The sequence below is a fragment of the Stegodyphus dumicola genome, chromosome 4 (genome assembly GCF_044657685.1).
Source record: "Stegodyphus dumicola isolate Sdum_Otavi_A_Nest chromosome 4, ASM4465768v1".
Classification (NCBI taxonomy): domain Eukaryota; kingdom Metazoa; phylum Arthropoda; class Arachnida; order Araneae; family Eresidae; genus Stegodyphus; species Stegodyphus dumicola.
This window is the reverse complement of record NC_140771.1, coordinates 221,010,434-221,034,685: the sequence shown is the minus strand read 5'-3', so window position 1 is coordinate 221,034,685 and position 24,252 is coordinate 221,010,434. Positions and strand designations below refer to the sequence as shown.

General features: G+C 32.4%; 1 protein-coding gene across 6 annotated transcripts in view; it reads right to left on the bottom strand.

Moving 5' to 3' along the window:
* Positions 1–24,252, bottom strand: part of LOC118189291 (uncharacterized) — a 243,698-nt gene that overhangs the window by 157,190 nt on the left and 62,256 nt on the right. For 2 of the 6 annotated variants that reach the window (XM_035359871.2, XM_035359872.2), the window contains exon 1: positions 9,679–10,144. The exons of 2 other annotated variants lie outside the window; for them this stretch is intronic. The gene's annotated coding sequence lies outside the window, so the exon portion shown is untranslated. Of the gene's footprint in view, positions 1–9,678; positions 10,145–24,252 lie in introns of those variants that run through there. 2 more of the 6 variants (XM_035359869.2, XM_035359870.2) reach the window with 1 other exon arrangement.

The following is a 24,252-nucleotide window of genomic DNA, read 5'->3' as shown; positions in this document are numbered from 1 at the left end:
AAATATTCCACAAACTTCGCCGCAAATAAATCTACCTCAAAATGGCGAATGAAAAGTAGTAATCAGCAAACAAAATTCAACTGTTTAAATTAAAATTAAACTGTGTGATCGCACGTAATATATACGTTGCAACTTCAGTGACTGTAACGTTTCTTGAGTAAAATGGCAAGTTTTAAATTATAACCGTTATCAATAATAAGGTATAATTTACACTGAGAAAAAAATGTAACTCTTTACAATCATTATTCTCTACAATAAAATATGTGCTATTATAACCATTGCCAATCGATGCAAAATAATCCAACGTATACTATTGCTTGTGGGTCTTGGTTTTTATAAATTAAACTAATTTTATAACTTTCAAGTTATGAAATTAGTTTAAGTAATTTTAACAGCATTTTATATCTTAACCTAATTTTTTTATTACAGTACTGCACATGATACATGGTTTTCAAGTTATGTAATTTAGTAAAAGCCTCAAATTTCTTTTCGGCTTTCACCAATGCTTCAGGATAATTTCTCATGCAGCGATTGTTATATATGCTGCAAGTAATCGGTAATTCCGATGTTGTTATTCTGTCGATGTTCACAAAACCTCGAAACTTGAAACTTTGCTGCGAAATTGCACATTGATCTACAATGACGCAATATACATTGGCGATTGTCAATTCCACCATACCGTTAGAATGAGTGTCTGAAATCAAAAATCTCAATGCCGCAAGATCTATGACATAAGTGATTCACGATCCATTTAAGCATCGTTTGCACCATCAAAACTTAGCTACAAAGTCATAATTTTAAGGACTTTGAATTTTTGAGGGCCTTCGCTATTCAACTACGTCCATTCTCAATGCCAAAATCGCACCTGATGAACGTGTGAAAAAGAAACAGCAATAAATTATTGCTACTGAAACTTTTGAATTTCCAGCGGGCTGTACGTTAGTAATCGCTTAATTATTACACGCCGTTCATTTAAAATGAATGGGAAAATAAGAAACATTGTTATGCGATACAAAATATAACATAAATTTTATATAACAAACATTTCCCCAATTTTTTTAAAAAATCTTAAAGTTTGAGCAAAGTTACTCAAACGCATCATTTTACCAACTAAGAAAATTTTTAGTTAAATTTTAATTACGATGTTTTGAATAAAAAATTATAAATTATTTACTAGTTAGGTAATTAAGTTTTATCCATTAAATTTATTGAAAACTGTTTAATTCTTAAATAACAATACTTCCGCAATCCAAAATTATTTTCACAAAAGTTAGTGCCCAGCTTGATACCAAAAAGCAGAAAAAAATGTGAATATTTAACTATCGATTTGGTGACAAGTTAGCGGAAAACTACGAAAAGAACTATAAAATTAATATTCGAACTTTCATTATCATGATCGTAAGGGAGAAAAGAAACGTAAACAGGTGGGGAGTGATCAGTGTTTATAGTCTTGTCATACTCACAAAATGCTAAGCAGAAAGGTGAGAATTTCAAAATTTCAAAGCCAAGGTTTTACACTATATCAACATTCTGCTTTAAAAATAGTCATATGAATATTTGCTGTTTGTGTGGTAAAAACATTCAGATAAAAAATATTTTCAATACTTTTCATTTTTTAACATTTTATATTTTTTAGTATTTAATATTTTTTTGTTTTTTGTTTTACAAATGGCGGGCACTTGCCTATAACGGCATTGACCACTACTAAGGCCAGAAGTGGTAGCGATTTTATTATGGAGGCACCTAATAGGCGGTCACCGTTACCTCCTATGAAGGGACGGACAATTTTATATCCATGCCTTCTCCGGGATTCGAATCCGGGCCCTTCGGTATCGCAGTCAGGCGACCGTAATCACTATACCATCTGTGCGGCTATGTACTATATTTAATGTAAAAAGGTCTTATATTTTAGCTTTCTATGAATAATTTTTATATATACTTTCACCCATCCGTATCTTAGTAAATTCATTACAGTTCTCATACGTCTAATTTCATTTCATAAACTTCAGTAGTAAAATGAGACAAGCATTTTATTTTATTTTGTTTTCAAATCATCTTACAAAGCTTCACATTTATCCCTTATCATTTTCTCTCTATTACTAAACTTGATGCCCATTTGAAACACGTTGCATTCCTCTTGTTATTGTGAAAAAAAAATTTTTTTTTTTTGGCAATTGCTGTCATCATCAGGGCTGGATTAGTATAGCTTAGGGCCCCTATTTTCTGGGGAACCGCAAAAAGTTAAAATATAATATTATAAATAGTATTAAAATATAATATTATAAATAGTATTGAAACATATTATAACAGACTTATAAAGGGAAGACTTATATTATCTCAAACAGCTTAGGGCAGCAGTTCTCAACCTTTTGACCAACGCATACCATCTAAACAAAAATTGAAAACCTTTAGTAGAACCACTACAGTAAAACTTTAGTAGTACTACTACCACTAAACCTTTAGTAGTACTACTACCACCATCACTCTTGAACAAAGCTCAAATCGCATAAGTAGGAGTGTTCGAGAAAAAAAACTCAATCAGGATATTGAGGTTTTAGTTTTTGAATTTAATAGCCAAAAATACTTTGCTTCTTTGCGTACCACCCATTTTTCTCTTGCGTACCAGCAGTGGTAGGCGTATCACCGGTTGAGAACCCCTGGCTTAGGGCCTTATCAAGTCTAAATCTGGCTTTGGTCATGATTGAGGAACGTACTACAACTTTTCTCTTCAGCTTAATAATCTCAGCCTTAAATTGTGCGTGCCCACCAGCGGCCGAGCGGTAAAGTCGCTGAACACTGGTAGTTCGGTCCGAGGTTCGAATCCCGCGAAAGGACTGACTGCATGGGTGTTTTCGTGGTTTTCCCCATGTGTCACGTGTATACGAGTCAGTTTCCCTTAGAAAGTCCTCCACGAAGGCATCCCTACCCTTGGGCAGATAGCCTTAGTGTGCTTTGCCATAATTAAATAAACCAAACCAAACCTTAAATTGTGCTTCAAGTTATTTATGTCACGAGAATAGTAGCATCAATCGATCGTCAGGTTTAGTAAAGAAAATAGCATTTTTATCATATGCCACGATAAGTTTGTTGCATTAATTATTACTAAACATTTTACTGTATTCTTATAGATTGGGTTTAATTTCATATTATTTGATTAAAATTTAAGCTATTATTCGCTTCTCATTTTCATGAGATAAGAGAAAGGATAATAAAACAAGTTTTCACATTAAATAGGTTTTCACCTTCATTCATGAGTAGGCAGTGACTTGTTTATAATTTACAAAATATCAAATTCAATATTATGAATATAATTTTTTTTTATCTTAAAGTTAACTATAAGAATTCCCGTAACCAAATTACCATACGCATCTTGTGACATTTTATTCGCGGACTGCTGGATTAAAAAGGTAGAATAATAGTTAAAGATGGGACAAATCCTAAATTTCTTGGAAACAGAACCCAAATCCTAAAAGGCGTTCGAATCACACATATTTTACAAATCTTTTATATAAAAATAACAATAAGAAGAAAACAATAAAAAATACTTTTATTAAAAGTTTTGAATTAAAGAAAAATCTTCTCCATTTAATGATGAAGAAATTTAAGTGTACAGTTTCTAAAAATATATTTATAATTATTAAGGAGATGGAAATGGAATTTAGCAGATGAAGGGTATAATTAAAACTCTTTAACGTTAAGGTTCATTTCCTCAGCATAATTTGAGTAACAGTTTAATTTTTTTTTATATTTTCGCAGTATCATTTTAAATAGAAAACAGGAATTACATTAAAAATTACCACGCATAAACATTACACCTGAAAAGCTAAATTCTCTTCGGAAAAACAATGAATAGGAACTTAAATAAAGCCGCCAAGAGGTAGTCAGGTACTAAACACATAACAGCATTCGCATGGTTGTTTTTTTCCCTCCTCATCCTAAAGAACATTTGCATTTAACCGATAAAATTAACAATAAACTTAATTTTTCCAAAGTTTTGGATTAAAATGTTTAACAATTTTAAATGTAGAACAAATATGAATGGAGGGGAAAAAGCATGAAAATTCAATTTTCGCGCTTTTTCGAATTTTATGTCTTTTTAAGATTCGTATTATTCGAAACCTTCCATGTCTCATCGCTAATAATTACAAAGGTGAGATAAATGTTCATAAATAATTTCTGCCTGCAAAAGACCTTGCACAAATCATTCATATGTGTAAATGAATGCATATAATCATTAGTTGCCCTTTTCTAGCCTTCTTTTCAACCAACCCATTAATTACATCATCATAATCAACTTCCTTAACAATATCTAATACCAGTTATAGAAAGCCTAAATAATCTTCCCTATCCATTAATCGACCATAAGTTACTCTTAATTAATATTTATTCATTAAAACTATTCTCTTAGAAGCAGTACAAACGTGAAGAAACGGAAACATTCAGACAGCAATTCAATTAAAAAAATTTCCGGTCCTCAAGGTCAAGGGCCACATGACAGCAAACTTAGTATGCCAACTTAATTATAGTATGTGTGTGTGTGAATATGGCAAAGCCTCGAGGGCTATCTGCCTAAGAGGAGGGATGCCTTCGTGGAGGACTTTCTAAGGGAAACTGGCTCGTATACACGTTACACATGGGGAAAACCACGAAAACGCCCATGCAGCCAGCCCGTTCGCGGGATTCGAACCTCGGACCGAACTACCAGGGTTCAGCGACTTTACCGCTCGGCCGCTGGTGGGCCCTTAATTATAGTAATAACTGCACAAAAGAAAAAAAATCAAATACATAGTTCAATTAACTGTTTTCAAGCGTTTTCGAATTACATTAAAAGATGAGACGAATTCTAAACTCCCTCGTATCCGCATCCGAGTTTGAATCCTAAAAGGTTTTCGAATTTCTCGAAACTATCCCCTAATAACGCAACGACGATGAAAGGAGGACTTTTAAAATTTGATACAAAAAATATTTATCAAAGAAAAACTGGAAACCTAAGTTTTATGAGATACAAACTGAAGAGTGCAGTTTTTAAAAATACATCTGTATTTCAAATTAGAGAAAAAAGCAATCTTTAGACTGGCGTAGATGTTGAATAAAATTACTGAATTTGAAAGCGATTAAATATAATTTCATCATGTTCAGAAGTTTTATTTAAAAGTAATGACAATCTAAGGCTTGTTTTTCTTCGCCCAGTTTTAAATTTTACTTTCTCATATCTCCCTTCCGTTAATAATATTTATATTTATTAAGACAACACAAATTAAATTTAGTAAATGAAAAACTTAATTAAAGGTCTTATACGGTTCATTATATTGATACAATTTCAAAAAAACATATTTGATTAACATTTCATATTCCTCAAACTTTTTCCTGAATCTTTTTTTAAAGAGAGAAAATCTGAAGAATATTTTAAAAGTTAACACAGATTATCCACACGACAGAATTATCTCCAAAAAGTAAGAAAATTACATTGAGGACTGCTATAAGTTCTACTCAAAGCAGAACAATCGTGTTCTTTTTCTAACGAATGTTTATATTAAATAGCAATACAATTAATTATTCCAAAGTTTCGAGGAAAAACATGTAAAAGTTTTAGAATAAAATTCAGAAGATTCGAATGACGAAAAGGGAATGAAGATTCATGGGATTCAAAATGATTCGATAACCTCATCCTTTATTTCTATCGTCGTACAATATATATGCTGTTATTTTACACACATGGTCATGTAAAAGCAGAAGTACATTAAAAATCATAAAACAAAACTCTAGATCCCAAGAATACATCCAATACAAAACTTCAAAGCTCAGTAACAATAGTTTAAAGTTTAAGATAACGACTGAGAAAAGAAAGAAACAGATAACTCACAGTATATAAAATTTAACAAACCCTATTTCCTCCGAATTTCCATGTCAAAATTGTATATTGAAAGAAAATACTGTAACATGGAAAAGGTTAAACTATTTAGGAATTCTCAAAAGCGCAGATTTTTTTTTTTTTTTTTAAATCTCTACGAAATACCCTAACAAACCTATAGTCGCAGCTTCTGAAACGGAATTGTATAGTTTTCCGACCTAAGCACGCAAGCTGTGAAGTGCAAATAACTTCGCAATGCTCCTGAAAACTTTTCCGGTCATTCGGGCAGAGTTTTGCGCTTAGTCAGATTTCTGCAAGGTCGCGCGAGCGGAAGAAGTACATTTCCTGACAAGGCCGGTTTACCTGCCCCTGTAAAACAGGTTTCAAGCTAAAACGCCGTGCCAGCGATAAATATTTTATCAAATGAATTACGGAATTATATCATAAGCAAGCAGCCTTCAGTTACAAATATTGCAATAAAGCAATTTCGCAAAATGGAATTCTATTGCCTTTTCTTCCCCCCCTTTTTTTAATACAAGACTGACAAATGTTTGATAATCTAAAGGTAGCTTTAATATGACTATATTTTTAATAAAATATAATTTTCTCAAATTCAGTGCAAGAACATTTTCAAATACATATGTTTTACCCGGAATTATTTGTAATATTCAAAAGAAATTAGACAAGACAACTTCTACCATATACATGAAATAAGGATTAGCTTTTGTTAAAAAAAGCATTGATATTGTTATGAATGGCAATACAGAACGTTAATTTATAACTTATAGAATTGAAATGTGCATAAAATGTTTCCAGTAAATATTTTGCAAAACCGTATAGAAGAAAATAAAAGTAAATGATTTAAAAATGAACTATGATTCTCAGGCGACAGGATATAAAAGTATTTTAATAATAATTTACACCTATTAACGTAACTACATTCTGTACTTTTCATCTGAATATTTTTGCATACATATATAAAGTTTTAATTTAAATAATAATTAAATTACATTTAAATTGTATGCTAAATATAAAACTGGGCGATAAAACTGTTAAAATTACGAAAGGTGTTTGTTGATTAAAAATTATACTTCTCATTAACTATAATCCTGAAAACTTTGTGATTCGATATCTTACATAAGTTGAATTTCCAGATAAATTACTGGTGTTTTTATTTCCTCAATCGTAAATTTGCTTATAAAACATTGTTAAAATAGCCTTTTTTTGTCAGAATAAAGCTGCTAAATTTTCTGATTAAAAGCTTTTGAAAATTTTTGCAAGGTATAGATTTATTTCATCGAATTGTGCAGATACTGAAAAGACACCTAACATATTTCATTTGAATCAAGTGTTCAATTCGCCTCATGCCAATTTATTTAAACTGAAGAAGTGCCGGATTCCGGTTTTTTGCCATGTGCAATTATTACCTATCACGGAAATAATTACACATTTTTTTTCCTATTCCCAACTGAAAGATTATAGCGTTATTTCTTCTAAACAGACTCATAATTAAGAAACATGCGATAAGCAACTACATTATTCAAGTATGATTGCATTTATGAAAGTCACGAAGATGCTGCATTATGACATTTCTTTTCATAAATCCAATTTAAAAGCCATCTGTCAGTCCCAGGCTTTATACTACAGCACTTATTATGCTTGTTTAGCTATGGCACAGCTTAACAACCCGCTAGCAGAAAAGCATTTGGCTCTCTTTTAAAAGAGAACACAGATTTTTATTTTTGTTTTCGGAAAAAAGAAGACTAAATCGAGGATTTTAACTTTTTCCTCTGCTTCCCAAAAACTGAATATTGAACTGAAACTGAAATTCTATAATAGCCGAATAATGTTCCTAAAACAGCTGAAACGATTTTATTTATGTGTTTTATGAAAATAAATAAGTCCTACCACGCAAATGCATAGGTAAAAATTATTTAATTGCAACAAAAATTTCCTCTGTTTACATTTTAAATTTAAAACGTTCTTAAGTTGATTCGCTTTGTTTACGCAAAGCAAAAAAGTGAAGTAAAAATATTTTGCGTCCTGATTCTCAATTAAAACAAATTATTTGTGCAAAGCATGAAATATGTCACTTCACATTCTTTAGCTACTCTTTAGTTATTGAATATTTGTATAGAATTAACTGTCCCATAACGTTGAAACTTTTTAATTCATACTAAGATTCTTAATGTATCTAGGACATTTACAGCAAATTTAAGTTATTCTCAATAGCTTATTTTTTTATTGATGGCTCTATAAATTAAAGAAAATTTAATGGATTAGCTGATTACTAAAATAATTTTCTTCTCTTATAACTGGAACTACATCTCATTCTAAAAATTCGTATAAAAAATCACAACTCGTCTACTCTCTCTCTCATTAAAAAAGGAAAGGCCTAATTATCTCCTTGTTTCTTCAATTTTTTGACAACATATAAACTATAACAGATATCAGAAAAAAGAAGTTTAATTTAATATCCGCTACAAAATACATAATCGCTATAAAAACTCGTGTTATTGTGAATTATTTCTCTTTAATGAGTCATCGGAATCCCATTTCACATTCTTGCATATCTAGAAAAAGCATGATTCCTTTTTTTTTTTTTTTTTTTTTTTTTTTGGCCGCAATAAATTAAAATAAATTTATCCAATGTCACGTTTTATTTGCATTACTAAAATACCTTTTGTTTTTAAAATTTAAAAAAAAATTATTAAAGTTTCACTTCTTCTCCCTCCCCCCAACATACATAAAAAAGGGAAGACAAAAAGAAAAACTTCTCTTTCCGCATCCTTCTTTTCTTCCATTATATAAATTGTATGGCTAAAGAAATACAAAGCTAAAATATCATGATACAAAAATAATTACGCGCCTAATTTTTTGGTGTAGAGAGTATCTTTATATTAATGAGTATCAAAATCTGTATACACGGCTTCGTTAAACGACAAATACCGGCGCATTTCTTCATCCTTCACACTGCTTCAAAAATTCCGCGCAACATTCATTTAAGTACCACTATCTCTTTATATGTGAAGTGATTAATTTACTTCATTTAACTGTTTTTGAAAAAGCGATATTATATAAATCATAAAAATATAAAAACATTCGATAGTTTAACTATGAGTAACGTACTAACCATTTCTGGCCGTGAAGTGATTATTTTAACAATATCCACCTGTAGTTCCATATGTATAAAAAATCGTGAATACTTACTTCAATGATTTTTATAATATCATAAAACATTAGATTCTAAACGAATTATTAGAATGAAGAGATTACATTCAAAGATAACTTTTGCCCGTTATTTTACTATGACAACTCATCTTTCCAATTGAATTATTTTTGTCATTAAGTGTTTTTCTTTCTCCCTTTATTACTTTATTAAGGAAGTTGAAAATAAAGTTACAAAATCTTTGGTACGAACTAATAAAATCTGCCACTATTCCTATTTTCAAATTATGCAGGTATAAATACATCATACTTTTAATAAAAATTTAATTTCATCAAAAGGTAATACAAAGGATATTCTGAAGCTAAACAAATTTATTTCTTATGTAAAGTGCAAAGAAATTGTCATACAAATATCAATTAGTTTTTTTCTGAAACGCACTGAGTACGCATATAGATGGGTACGCGCGTTTTACTTGTAGTTCTTGTCATAGATTTTTCGGTTAAGAGTGTAAAAACTGGCAACACATATAGCAACAAACAACAGCAGGTTAAACAATATTTCTGAAGGTAATCTCGGTGACGTAATTCACTACAGCTACATACTTTAAAACATAAATATATACATTTGAAAGCTAATTTATGAAACGTTTCATACTCACCTTTTAGTGATTAATTTCTTGTTAATAAACGTATTCCACTTAATGTTCCGAAATGAAAAATATCGAAAAACAATCCAAGAGAGGCAAATCACTTATCTTTTTACTTTGCTTTTCACATATGAACATAGCTGAGAAAAATTTGTTTTTTGAGTTATAATTTTCATAATGGAAGTCTATTAAAAATTATACAGAAAAGTTTTGCATCGAGTTACTATACGAAATAAATCGACCGCTTCGTTGCACGTTCCGACTGTAACTACACGTCCCGCTAGATGCCGCTTCTGAAGCAATGCGAATCGAGGTCAATCGGTCTGATTCTAAGATGGCTGCTGTGCAACACAGTGTGTGTTCGCAGTTCAGCCTATCGTCTGCTGTATTCAATTTTTTATATTTTATTTATATTCATCCTTAATGTTACTGCGATTTTCTTTTATACCTGCAATTTTTGGCATCGCGGTTATGCGGGAGTTGCGAAAGTTTTAAGATGTTATTTCAGCCTCCAGCGGCCAAAACGGATTGCTCAAACTGCGTTAGCCGTTGCTCAGGGCAACCGCGGATGACGACTTCCGTTTACAGCTTCTGTCCTATTTCCCTTTAAAATAATAAAGCCGACATCTCCCTCTAAACACGCTCTCTCTTTCCCATTCATTGTTTCTCCTCCTTACGTGAGATCCTGAGAAATATTTTAGACTATTGACACAGAATTAATTTTAATGAATGTTATAAATTTTTAATTTGTCGTTAATTTACAAATTATGAAGCGATAATTTAATTGTGGTGCACATATACACGTGTTACCTTTGCACATATTACATATGTTACATTTACGTTCTATTTTTTAATATCTGTATTGTTTATGTATTAAAAATCTGATGAGTTTTTAACAGAAATCATGAGCATTTATTAATATATATTTATTAATATTACATATATGTAAATTCATAAGCAATTATTAAAGAAATTGTTTGCAACAGAATTTAATAAATTAAGATGTGCATCGATTTCGAGGCATTTATTGTCTAACTCCTGCGAAATAAGTTCCATTTTAAACAGAAGGCCTATCTGAGGTTCCTTCCTGCTTGATCTTTTTGTTTTGAACTAAGATGTCTATAAAATTAAGTTTACGTTAAAAAATTACCATTTTTTGTTAGACTAAGCTACGATTTTTAATTCCTTTATACCAAATTAAGTAAAATATTATCATTAGCTTCGGAAATTCGAATTAATTTAGTCATTTTTATAATAAGGCTTCTCATTTCAAGGTACTGTTGATGTCCAATATATCGTAGTTCAGCTTAAGGTTTTAAGATGGAACTGAAGCTATTCGCAATCAATAGAGATAATACTTCGAAATTTGAATTCAAACCCGGGCTAGCAATTTGTGGAACGACGATCATGTTCCTACCGCACAAGTTAAGTTAACGGCCAATGGCGGGCAGCTTCAGTCAGTTAGCCGGGAAAGGATCGCCGGGGACGAGTGTGTTTTTCGCATTCGGAGTCAAAAGGTTTCACAAGAACAGAGCTTGGGCTTTTCGACTGCAAATGGGAGCATTATAAGTTAATATTCCTATACCATGAAAGAAAAATTTAAAAAATAACAGCAAAAGCTCAATTTGCTAAGAAGTTCTCAACAGTTTACTGAACAAATTTTTAAGATGGTGTGTGGCTAAAAAAAATGTTACTTGCGTTCCTAACATTAGCTAACATTTCTAACAATGGAATGCAATGTAGCCTCTCTAAAATGAGAATCCACAATTCTAGATGATTTTAGTCTTCCTTATTGGAAGTCGTCTTAAAAAAGAAATGTTTAATAAAAACTGTAATAATGTAAACGCAGTACTGCCAAACATAATTTCATTTTAGGTACATTCTGTTCAAAAAAATAATAGTGTATTTTTTATCGCGGAAGTTTGATTAGGTAAGTGAAAAATTAAATTCGAAAAAACTGGAATTGACACCGAAATTCAAAATATTGCTGCTACTAAAATAAAGAAAATAAACCGTTAAAAGGCTCATTGTTAGAATAGATTCAAATCAAATCTTATTGTCAACATTGAGATTCCATTCGACCTAAACACAAATATGTGAGGTATTTTCTCTCTCCTTGCCGCGTACCATCGCGGTGTAATTGAAAGCATATCCTGCTGCAAACACGAGGTCTAGAGGGCGAATCCCGGCAAGGGCGTAGTTGAATTTTCATATTACCTATTCCGAAATAAACCTAATGACTAGTTGCGCCCGAACGAAAATTTGTGGATGATAATTCGTCCCCCTGTTGGTTTTGACGATTGTTTTCCTGCCTCCCAGTCAGTCCTTAAAGTGGGGGAGAACAGAAATTTTTTTAACCTTTTCCTCCTGGTGTAATTGGAATCACGTCCGGCTAGCAATCAAGAAGTTAGAAATGCGAAACCCAGCTCGAGCACAGTTGATTTTTCTCATTTCCTGCTCCGAAATAAACCTAATGGCTCTACATCTGTTTGAACTAGAATTACAGTAAAAATCATAAAATAAAGTTTTTATTTTTAGACTACAATCATATATATATATATATATATATATATATATGAGTATGAAGTACAAAATGTTATCCTAAAATTGCCAAGAGAATTTCTGGCATATTCAAAATACGCTTTTCTTAAAATTTCTGAATTCAAAGTTTTGGCCATCGCTGTAGTTTTTTTCTCTACCACAAAATGTTAAAAAAAATATAACTTTTGTTTGTTTAAAAAAAAAACAGAGCTTTCGAGTTACAACTGATTTCAAATCTCAGAAAAGAGACAAAAGGTATTCATCCTCTAAGTTATATATTCCGTACAAATATTTCAGTAGAAAATCTTCATTTATTAAAGATCTTTCGAAGAATTAATACGAAAACTATTAATAAATAAATCATTAAATTTCATATTTGTTCAGTTTTGCACAATATCTCCATTAGTCCGCATTTTCACATAAGAATAAAGTACACCAATAAATGTATTTTAAGTGACTCATTAAGCAGTTAGTCGTTGCAAAAAAAAAAAAAAAAAAAAATTAAAAACTCCTTTTTATTATTATTATTAAGCCAGAGTTTCCAAATCTGACGTGGGAAATAGAATTTCCAAAAGTGCAACAAAGGCATTTTAGTGACAGGCTAAAAGCAATATCTTGTATTTTGTAAAGATATATGAATACACTTTGTAGGAAAGATATAACTATCTATTACTATAGATATTAGATAGAGGGAAAACATTAGTCATTCCTTTCTTAATGGATACCTGAAATTTGAGAAGCACTCATAGAAATAAAGACGACCCATCCCGAACAAAAATTTCATCCTGAAACTAACAATAGGAATAATTATCCACCTATAGTACATTTATTACTAAAGCAGTGCTAAGCTTTAAAAATAAATGAAAACTAGAGGCAAATTGGAAGCTTGAATTCTCCCAGTTTTCTCAGATGAATTTTGCGTTGAATGTATATTTATATATTTAGTAATCGTATATCAAAAAATACTTAATCAGAAAGAGGAGTAAAAATAAACATTTAATGAAAGTATTTGCAAATATTTATTGTTGAATACTTTCATATAAAAATAAGTATGGTAATTTACATTAAGACAAAGGGAAAGGTATAAACTTTCTCTTGAGAGCTGTATACGTCTTTAAAATATCGACTTGATCTATTTACGGTACCCATTTACGGTTTCTTTTTACATTATGTCCATAACTGAAGAACAGAAATACGATGCAAAGAAGCGATTGTATCACAGCAGCTTGGGATCAGCTATCCATGGAGAAATTCCTTTTGAAAGACAACTATTTGAAAGACTGTTGAGCATTCACTATTTATTCTCTCTTCCTTCCGGCTGTGGGTCGTATGTAGCCACTGAATCAGAAATGTCCTCTACGAATAGCGAACCGCGTAAGTTAGGATGCATGGTTAGTAGACCGTCTCCAAACAGTAAATAAGTCGCATATCTTTAGCGTTAAAATTTGACATAGAGAGAGCAAAACACCCTTTCGCAATCTACTTCTAAAGGAGCTTGAATATGACCCTAAAGAATGATGTTCTTTAGGTTATTCGGAATAAGAAGGATTAGGAACGGTTCTTTGCCTGAAGTTGAAATGATGTGGAATAGTAGGGTGGTCCAAAGGGTCCAACTATACATTTCTATGAAAAAACCTGCAGAATTTTTATCGACTAATTTGTATGTATTAATAAATTAAATTAACGCTAATGTAATTCTACAGATTTTATTTTCATTGGACATTTATTAAGTTTTATTTGACAAATAGGCCTTGATTAAAGTTTCATTTTGTTACATTAGTCTATGATAATGCTTTAGCGAAATGGTAAACATCTTAACTGGGATAATGTTTACTTCCCGTTTTATTTTTAGAATGAAGCAGTGAGAAAAACTTCAGATGACAAATCAGACTAGTTAAGAAGAAAAATCTAAAAGCTTCCTTGACGAATTATTGATTTCATCCGGAATGGTTAATGTTTTCGCCTGATGTTTCCGCCTATAATGTTTAGTTTAGGCAAGATATGAAAGTTTGTACTAATTTGGAATCTATTTTAAGTCAGAATTCTGGGCTAAAACCTAATGAACGTTTACCGCAGTCTTTTTTGCTTCTACTTCCTACTGTTTTAAAATTGGGAATTAAATTTTCATCTTTAATATATAAAATTAAATTTAGAAGCGGGACGATTCCGATATTTTATTGAACTCAAACCATAAAGGTTCTCAAACCTGAAATCTCGATACATCTCGAATCCTTCTTATAATAAGATTTAAAAAAATAAATTAGTCTTCTTAATAAGATTTATGAAAGCTTTTAGTTATTATCAAAAGTTTTTAATTTTTAAAGCAAATTTTGAGACTTTTAATAAAAAACAAACATTAGAATGGAATTTTTAAAATAACACTGAAAAAATTGTTAAATACACATAAAATATTTTTCATTTTTCGAATCTCTCTTTTTAAATTAAGACAAATGCAGACGGGAGAGGATTAAGTTTTAACACAGTTAGATGATAAATATTGAACACTAAATTGGTTTCTGAAAATTTACAGTGCTGCACTCAGAGTCACTATAAGATGATATTAGTGATCCAGATCGGATAAAATTCTAATAATTTCGTTCTTTCTTTTAAAAAGAACTTTTGCACTGGTTCTTCAATAGACCTAACCTTTTCAAAATTTTGAGATTAGGGTTCCAAAGATTCGAATGAAAAAAAAAAAAAAAAAAAAAAAAAAACCGCAAATATTTGAGTTTTTTAATCGCGAGATCTTTTAATTCTTGGAACTCGAAGAATCAAATGTCCCATCATTAATTAAAATAATAATGAATATAGAGGAATTAAAACTCTTTGTTTCCTTCGAAAATATCGAAAACTTAATGAAAATATGACTCCTTTTGTCATTCAGATGCTGATTCTCCTCATACGATTAACATCTGCCCGGCAAGGCCATATAACCATGGTTTAAATAGCCTTAAATATATTTTCTCCTTTTTTACCTCTTTCAGAAAGCATATATATACGTGTATCTTGAAACATGCCCAAGAAATTAAGGCACTATATTAAAAGTGCATGAATCCAAGTATAGAAATTTTAATGTCAAAGGCGTTTTGACATTAAAATTTAAAAAATACCTATTTCTCGTGGTAGGTTTTGGAAATCTGGGTTTTCTTAGCTGTTAAGAAGTTTAAAGGCCATAAAATTAACAAAAACAAACAAACAAAAAAAAAAAAAAAGGTCTGAAAGCTTTCAGATTTTATATTACGCCCAAAAGGGCGGTTTTTTTAATGTTTTGTGTGCTATCGTTATTTATTAAATATCATGTTTTTCACACTTAAACTATAAAACTCAATTCAATAGAAATATCACAAAATATTGAATAATTTAGATTTTTCGATACACAGTTTCTCGCTCTGGGGATAAAAAAATTTTCTTCCTTGCGGTGCTGCCATTTCTCGCTTTGAAATCGTTGAGTTTGTTAATAACATTTCTTTAAAGTCTTAGAAAATTTGAAATAGATAATGAAAAAAATTCGAAATTTAAAATTCGGGCTTCCAAGTTCGCTTGGAGAAGTGCGTTCTTCAAAATTTGATGGAAACAATTTGATCGTTGTTTTTCCAAAATGCGAGAAATATCCATGCATTCACGCAGATTCTTCATTATTTACTTTCTTTAAATATAATACATAGCGATAATATTTGGTGGTAACAGTTTGAAAAGTGAATCAAAGCAGAAAGTGAAACTACGCAAATGCCGTTTTGAGACTCAGCCCTTTGGGTCTAACGGCCCCTTTGGGCTAATAATTGTTACGAAATGTAGAGGCGCGGTAAGATGGCTTCCCCGCAAAGCAGTTTTAGGGCTGTAGCCTGTTAGTTGTAGCCTGGAGAGTCTCGAGAGTGCGTGGAGTTCCGAGAACGACCAAGCAGAGTCGGGAGCTGTACTCTGGTGCTTTGCAGTGAAGCTGTCTCCACCGTGATAGCCTGATAACCTGAAGGCTGTGTCGCTGATCGTGTCAGCGTCAAAAAGTGTGTTTATAACAGTTCATCGACGACTGTAAAACGTGTTTTGGAGCTGTCCTGATAATACTGGTCAATAAAGTGTGTTTCGATACTTCATCAAGTGTCATCGTTATTCACTCCAAATCCACACAAACCCCGTACGAACGTGAAGGAAGAAAATAACGTAACAACTGGTATCAGAAAAGAAAAACGTAACATAGTGTTGATTATTTGAATTAAAATAATGTTGGTACTATTGTTGATCGCAGTTGTTTCATTTTTATAATGTTACGTATTACATAAAATCAAGAAATTCTCTAATGTTTCATATCCCTCCTCGCCATACCGAAATCTATATTCCGAGGTAAGTGCTTTGCTCTCGATCTTCTCTGTCTACCTTTATAATATAATAAATAAAAGTTCATATCAAGTCTTTGCAAAATTTTATGTAAAGAATCGACTGTGTCTCAATACCTCTAGCTGAAATCCATTCTGGAAATAGGCACGGCCAAGTTAATTGTGGGCCACAAATGTGAATTGAAATAAATATGGAATTTAATCCGCCTCGACTGCCAAGTTCTTAGACTTTATGAATTCTACGTTTTAAGTATCAAGTATCTACGCTAAAAAACATTGCTACGCTTCTACATCTCAGTGGTCTTATATCAGTGTTTCTAAAATTGCACTTTTATTACATTTTTAGTCATCTAGGATTGGATTACGGGCTACTAACCTCAACGGAACATTTATTCTACAGTTGAATTTCTATAAAATAGTATCTGTAAGTTCATCATTCTAAAAACTAGATATCATCGAGTATTCAAATATGGTGTGCTTGGGCAACAGACTCTTAGCTATTGCGCAAGTATTCTTGATTCATTTGCATGGCTGTCGAGGTAATTGCATGCTGCAAATATTAAGCCTATTTTTTAGATGCTTCCTTCATGACATTACTGTTTGGATGACCATCAATGTGATGGATGTGTAATGAAATTAAGGATTCAGTACTTAACCACCTTATATCAGATATTCCGTTCTATCAGCTCTAAGACACATTTAGATATTATCGAATTACTTACGCTTGATTTTCTGATTATATATACACTGAAGAGCCAAAAGCATTATGACCACCTACTCAACAACGCGTTGCGTGTACTTGACCTGCAAAACAGCTGCAACTCACATGTTCTTGGCAGATGAATGGATACAGATTGTACCATATGTCTAAGCAGCGGTCACGCAAAGTCGAGATATTCCGACATGGTGGTGTTTGAGCTCTAGCTACCGCTCTATGACATCCCAAATGAGCTCCATGGGGTTAAGATCCGGCGAGTTAGGTGATCAGGACATTAATTTTAATTCATCCTTATGCTCCCTGAACCACTCCAACACAATTCGAGCCTTGTGAAATGGGGCGTTGTCCTTATGGAAGATTCCATTTCCAATCGGGAAGAAAGACGTTATGTAAGAGTGCAACTAATCAGCAATTATGTTCAGATAGTCCGCAGCTTTCATGCTCTATTCTACCACAATTAAGTGTCCCAGAGAACCTACTAGAGTCCATAAAAACCTACCTCAAAGTATAATACCGCTGTCCTTGGTGTTTACTGCTGGAGTTTACACCGTCATTCAGCCACTTTGCATTAATACTAACAACAGCAGATTGTGAACAACCTACCAGTCGTGCAGTTCGGAGATACTCGTTCCGAGTATGGGTACAAATGCGATGGAGTTTTAATTGAATAAGCATGAATTAAAGTCTCTGTGAAACGTTTTCATTATTTCTAGAAGGATACCTCTCTATCTGCCAGTGTGTCTATGTAGTATGTGACGATTGTTTCGTCCACGATAGCAGTTACACGAAACTTCTAGAACTTCCCATTTAAGCTTTATATATCAAAATAAAGAACTGATTATTAAAACTGAACAGCCAAAAGGAGTACTATACTTGAAGCCCATAAAAGTCTGTTTACACTAGCAGGAGCCCAAGGTTATAAACCTATACCCATGAACTTAACGTTTTCGGTCCAAAATATCTATAATAAGACTTCAGTGAGTAAGCCCGAATAAAGTCCCCATGAAACGTTTTTACAATGATTTCTGTGTGTATGAGAGGATTTATTTATACACGATAACTCTTATATTAAACTTCTAAAATGTTTCATTTTCCATGTCTAAACTTTTTGCATTCCTTTAAAGAATTGATTACATTTTGGTACAGTTGTAAAACCGGAAGTGGTACTTTACAAGAAGCCCATAGCAATTTTTAACGAAAGCCTTTATTAATATATAATCTGAAACTTTCCACTTTTAATATTTTACTTTTATATCAATGAGAACAACATTATTAGATTTGGGCTAATATCGATAAACCAGAAGTGATACTTTACCTGAGGCTCTGCATAAACTTTCGAAAATATATATATATATATATATATATATTATGAGATAATCCAAAGCTTCTCAAATTTGGTATTTAAAATAAGTATGTGAATGAGAACAATTGCATTCATAAGCAATATATGTGTTCTTGATATTATACTAAATGCAACGAGAATAAGGTCATTATGAAGACGAGCTCTTGTTATGAGGCAATTAAATGTAGTATTAGCCTCCGTTCTCAATGTGTTTGTTTCACTTTTGTATCAAATCACTTTTCAAATAAAAGGATGGTGTCACCATATATTATCGCTACATATTATTTTTAAAGAAATAATATTGCAGTCATAAATAGAATAACGAATATAAAACGAAATGTATGGCAATACTTAACATTTAGTTTAAGTTCATAGATCAATTTTTTTAAAGTTTTAACAACTATAATTTTCACATAAAATGAGGTCCCATTTTTAAATTTGATAAAAAATTTTATAAATTCAATTTAATTTTACGAGCGATGAAAAAGCATATTTTTTTGATGCAATTATTTTCTGTCTTTATTATTTTTCCGTATTTTATAAATATAAGAACAAAATAAAATAAACGAAATAATGTTTAAAAAACCTATTTTTAAATTACGTGATTTTAGTTAAATGCAATAAAGAATATAAAATATTTTTTAGTTGCCTTAATATGTTGTATGTGACTAAAAGACGTAGAACTACTACATACGAATTGTTAGACAAAATAAACAGAAATTTATAGAAACAGTGAAAATTATAACACATAAATGGCATTTATAAGGAACGATTACACTGAATTAGATTAAATTTGTCTTTGACAATTTTGACTTAAAATCACCTATTGTTATAGCCTCTTCGCGAATTTATTTTTTGGCACATATGCCCAAGAATGCCCACCAGCGGTCGAGCGGTAAAAGCTGTTGAACACTGGTAGTTTGATTCAGTGCTTGAGTCGCGGCGAGAATGGGCTGTCTGCATAGGCATTTCCGTCGTTTTCCCAAGTGACACGTGGATAAGAACCAGTTTCCCTTAAAAAGTCCTCAACGGGCATCCGTTCCTTTCCATATAGTGCTTAATGTTGGAGCACATAACTAATATATATATATATATAAGAAATATTTCCATAATTACTTTTAATTACTTTATTTTGAATATACATATATATATGTATGTATGCTCAAGAATACTGTAACAGATAAAAAGTGATTGTTTAATTTTTCATTACACTTAAGCAAAAGCCTGTAATTTAAAAAGATTTTCTTGTATATATATATTTTACCTGTAAAATGATTTTTTTCAATCAATTCACTAAAACAACCAGAATAAAAAAGAATGCAGTAAATTTAATTAAACAAAAAAAAAAAAAAAAAAAAAAAAAGAAGAGGCACAAAGAAAAGGCTACAATACAGATTCAAAAATTTCTCATCACCTGTTATTTAATGTATTTTTCTTATGACCCGATTTTTTCGCATCTGCGATTTTCCTTGAATTACCCGGATGTCCACATTCACTGACTGCATAGCATTCTGGGTCAAAGGGAAATCCCAACATTATGTTTCCAATCGCAAGTCACTCTTCTGACGTATATTCACTCACAATAAGGAAAGAATACTGCCATATTGTTGGCAATAAATATACTAACTTACTGCCATATTATTGGCAATAAATTTTAACCTTCAGTGGCGGTTTCATAATAACGAATAATAATTGGTAAAAACCATTTGTTCAGCATTGTAAATAATGTTAAAAAAGGTGTTCGATAAAAGAGGCATATGATACATGTCAAATTTAAAAAAACAGCAATATTTTCAACACCTAATACGTAACTACACTGACCTGCGATGAAAAAGGTGTTTAATAGTATTTAATGATATTCTGGAACGCTTAATTTAGATTTAACTTCTCTTAATAGCATTTTGGAACTCTTAGTTCTAAAACAACATTGGAAGTTAGAATCATACGACTTTTTTTCCTTCTACAAGCTTTGTTTTTCACCTATAATTAAGCGGTTAATATCTGATTGCTGTAATTATAGTGCAAAATTTATACCAATTAGAAATATATTTCGATAAACGAAACTGAAACTAAGAACAAGAATTTATTTTTGATTATATTTAGAATGAATATTATACAAAATAGTTAAAATTAAAATACCCCTACTCTGAGTACACTATACATCGAACTACTACACTGACTACCAATAAGTATTTGGACACCTAATGCAAATGACGATATCTGCGGTCCAAGGTATTTCACGGACTCTGCCGGTATATATCGTGTAGGAAACAGCATCGGCTTTAGTCGCATGCAAGATGCCTCGCAGTTCGAAGCTCTCTGATTTCGAGAAAGGTATAAATATCAGGTATCACAAATGTGGCCGATCCTTAAGGGACATAGCTAGCGATCTGAAGTATCCAAAATCGACAGTGGCCTATTTGATTAAGAAGTGGAAAGTGAGCGGTGATTGTTGGAATGTGCCCCGAGTTGGCAGACCAAAGAAACTGGGAGATAGAGATCGACGAGTGCTGTCCAGAGAAATTCGGAAGAACCGCACCCAACCGATAGCCCTCATCCGCGAGGAGTTTCAACAGCCATCCGGGAGTATTGTTTCAATGAATACCATCCGTAAGGAAACACATCTGCTTGGTTTTCATGGTCGTGCTGCTGCCCATAAGCCTTTGATCACAAAGTCCAACCGGGCTGCTCGGTTAATGTGGTACAAAGCACATCGAAATTGGACCGTAGTTCAGTGGAAACGGGTTCTTTGGAGTGACGAATCAAGGTTCACCCTTTACCGTTCGGATGGCAGGGTCTGGGTCTGGTGTCTACCTGGAGAACGTCTCCTGCCGGAATGCATTGTGCCAACAGTCAAGTTCGGCGGAGGTGGAATTATGGCCTGGGGGTGTTTCTCCTGGTATGTGCTGGGTTCTTTGGTCCCCATTCATGGTAAGCTCAACTCCGATGCCTACTGCACTATTTTGGATGACAATGTGCTTCCTACGTTGTGGCAGTTTTACGGGTTGGACCCCTGTTACTTTCAGGACGACAATGTTAGTTGTCATGTTTCGACGTTAACCAAGGCTTGGTATGGTGCCAATGGAGTTCATCGAATGAACCGGCCTGCCCAGAGTCTAGACCTGAACCCTATCGAGAAAACCTCTGGGACGAGTTGCATCCTGAATTCAGGGGTGCACTACCCGTGCAAAATCGGTGAAGAAACTTCCTATGTTTTCTCCAAGCCGAGTGGAAGAAAATACCACTAGCTGCCATACAAAGACTTGTGTTATTACCTCTCGTGGAGGCTCTACCAACTGCTGATTTTGAATAAAGTTAGTTTTACTTTTCTATCACAGGTGTCCAAATACTTATTGGTAGTCAGTGTATTTGTTTCCCCATGTCTTTAATAGTATGTTTAACAATTTTGGAGCCTTTATACTCAGTATTTCGATGTATAAAGAGCTCAAAGTAGGGGTGTTTTAATTTTAACCACCTTGTATATATATATATGTAAGAAAAATAAACAATATGTAAAAGACTAGAAGAGAAACACGCTAATGTGACAATCAAAATCGCAAAAAACAACCTTGTATTTAGCGTAGGTAAAATGAAACACTCAATCGATTTCGAGGGCAGCTGAAGGTCCCTCCTCATCAGGAGATTTAAATTAGCAGCGTAAAATAATTTCCCTTCTTTATTCTAAAAATAGCAACATCTATTTGCACTGCGTCATTTCGAGACTTTTCTATGTCATATGATTCTTACGTAATTATGATGATGTAAGTGGAATTTAACCAGCCAATAATATTAACTATCCAATCAAAATGCTTTGAGAACCAAAACTAATTTAGTCTGACTTACGATTTCATCCTGAACGTTACGCACTTGCTTTCCACGCTTTGGCCTAGCTACACTGCTGTCTGTCTGCTCTACTTTCTTGCTACAAATTATCAAAAATGTAAGCCTTTTGGAACAGGCACATTTAATGTGCCGACTTGTGTGTAGCCGCAACATGTTGCCGAAAATAAAACTTCAGATTTAATCTGCATTCGCCTGCAGTTTTGCTAATCATTATGGATCAACACTTCTACGCAATCAAAATTCCTGCTCCTGGTCATTGCTTCTGAGTTTGAATTTATTACACATATATATATATATATATAGAAGAGCTTGCAGTTGTTGAATACTTTGTAGATAAAAAAAACACATTTTATTCTTAATTAATAATTCTTATGACATATTTTTCCTTTTCACAACACTATGGTTGTGACAAGCACCCCATAATTCTTTATACATTGGTTGCATTTTTAACAATAGAAGATACAGAAAAGTGACGAGACATGAGATAATCAAGCAGAAAAAAAAAAAAAAAAAAAGCGAAAAGTGAGTGTTTTTGATACATTGATACTACTGTTATTATTCTGGTATACAGCGGGGAATTCCCGTCCCTACTCTTTCCAGATTCCTGAGTGAATGCCGAATTGGGCCTGACGTCTGAGGAAGTAAACAGTATTCTTCGGATGAGGTTTAAGCTGAGGAGGAAAAAACTTCCCTTCTCTATTCTAAAGCCCATTGCTTCCTGCAAGAGAAATGCCAAAACTATCGTAGCTGTAGAAGGGCCTGTGGTCAGGGACTGTATAGCTGGTCACGTGGCCTAAAGCAGATAATCTAATTTCATGAAGGAGTGTGGCTTGCCGACTACTGCACTGGTAGTCAGTTGCGGTGCATTAACTAAGGAGAAAAAAAAGTATAAGATTGGAATCCTTTGTTTACGTTTTCAACAATGATTGGGCAAGAGCTCTGCGTAATGCAGATGAAATATGCAAGTGGGATTTTCAGCGGCGCAGTTTAGAAAAAGTAATTAAAAAGGGGAAGTGAATAGTTAAAGTGAATAGTTTTGAGTTTATATTTTCTTTATGTAACTGTATGTAACTCAAAACTGTAACTGCTCTGTAATTTTTTTTTTTTTTTTTTTTTTTTTTTTTTTGTATTCGCAAAATGTTTATTGAAATAAAAATGAATACTTAATCGTCTTCGTCTGCCAAATTTGCTGTTCGTTTCGGATCAACATCTACGAAATGCAGTATTTATATATATATATATAGCCGCAACACTATGGTTATGACAAGTGACTTGTGGCTATGACAAGTGTATATGTATATGTGTGTATATATATATATATATATACATATGCAGAGAGAGAGATCGATAGCTATAGATATAGATAGCTAGATAAATAGGTATAGGTATAGGTATAGATGTGGGTAAGTTTATAGAAAATATTAAAATAGAAAGTTTTAAATTAGAAAATTCAGAAACACCTTAATTTTTCTTTATTTTTTACCACTAAAGCTTCATTTCCTGCCTTTTCTCTTACATGATGCCTCTTTTACTTTCTAAATAGTGAAGGTTTTGAAAAATGTGCAGTCCAGTTGACAACTGAAAGATCTCGAGTACGATTCTAGGTAGCATTTGACTTTCCATGATTGCTGCACATGAAAACCTAATTTAAGCCTGTAACGATAATGTGTAGCCTGTAATCTGTAACGATATGACTATGGGCTCATAATCAAACATATTTTACTTTTAGCTACCCAATGGGTTATAAAACTTCATTTTTTAAATTTACCCCTAAAGCTTTTGCCATCAAATCTTGGTACAAAGAGCCAAAA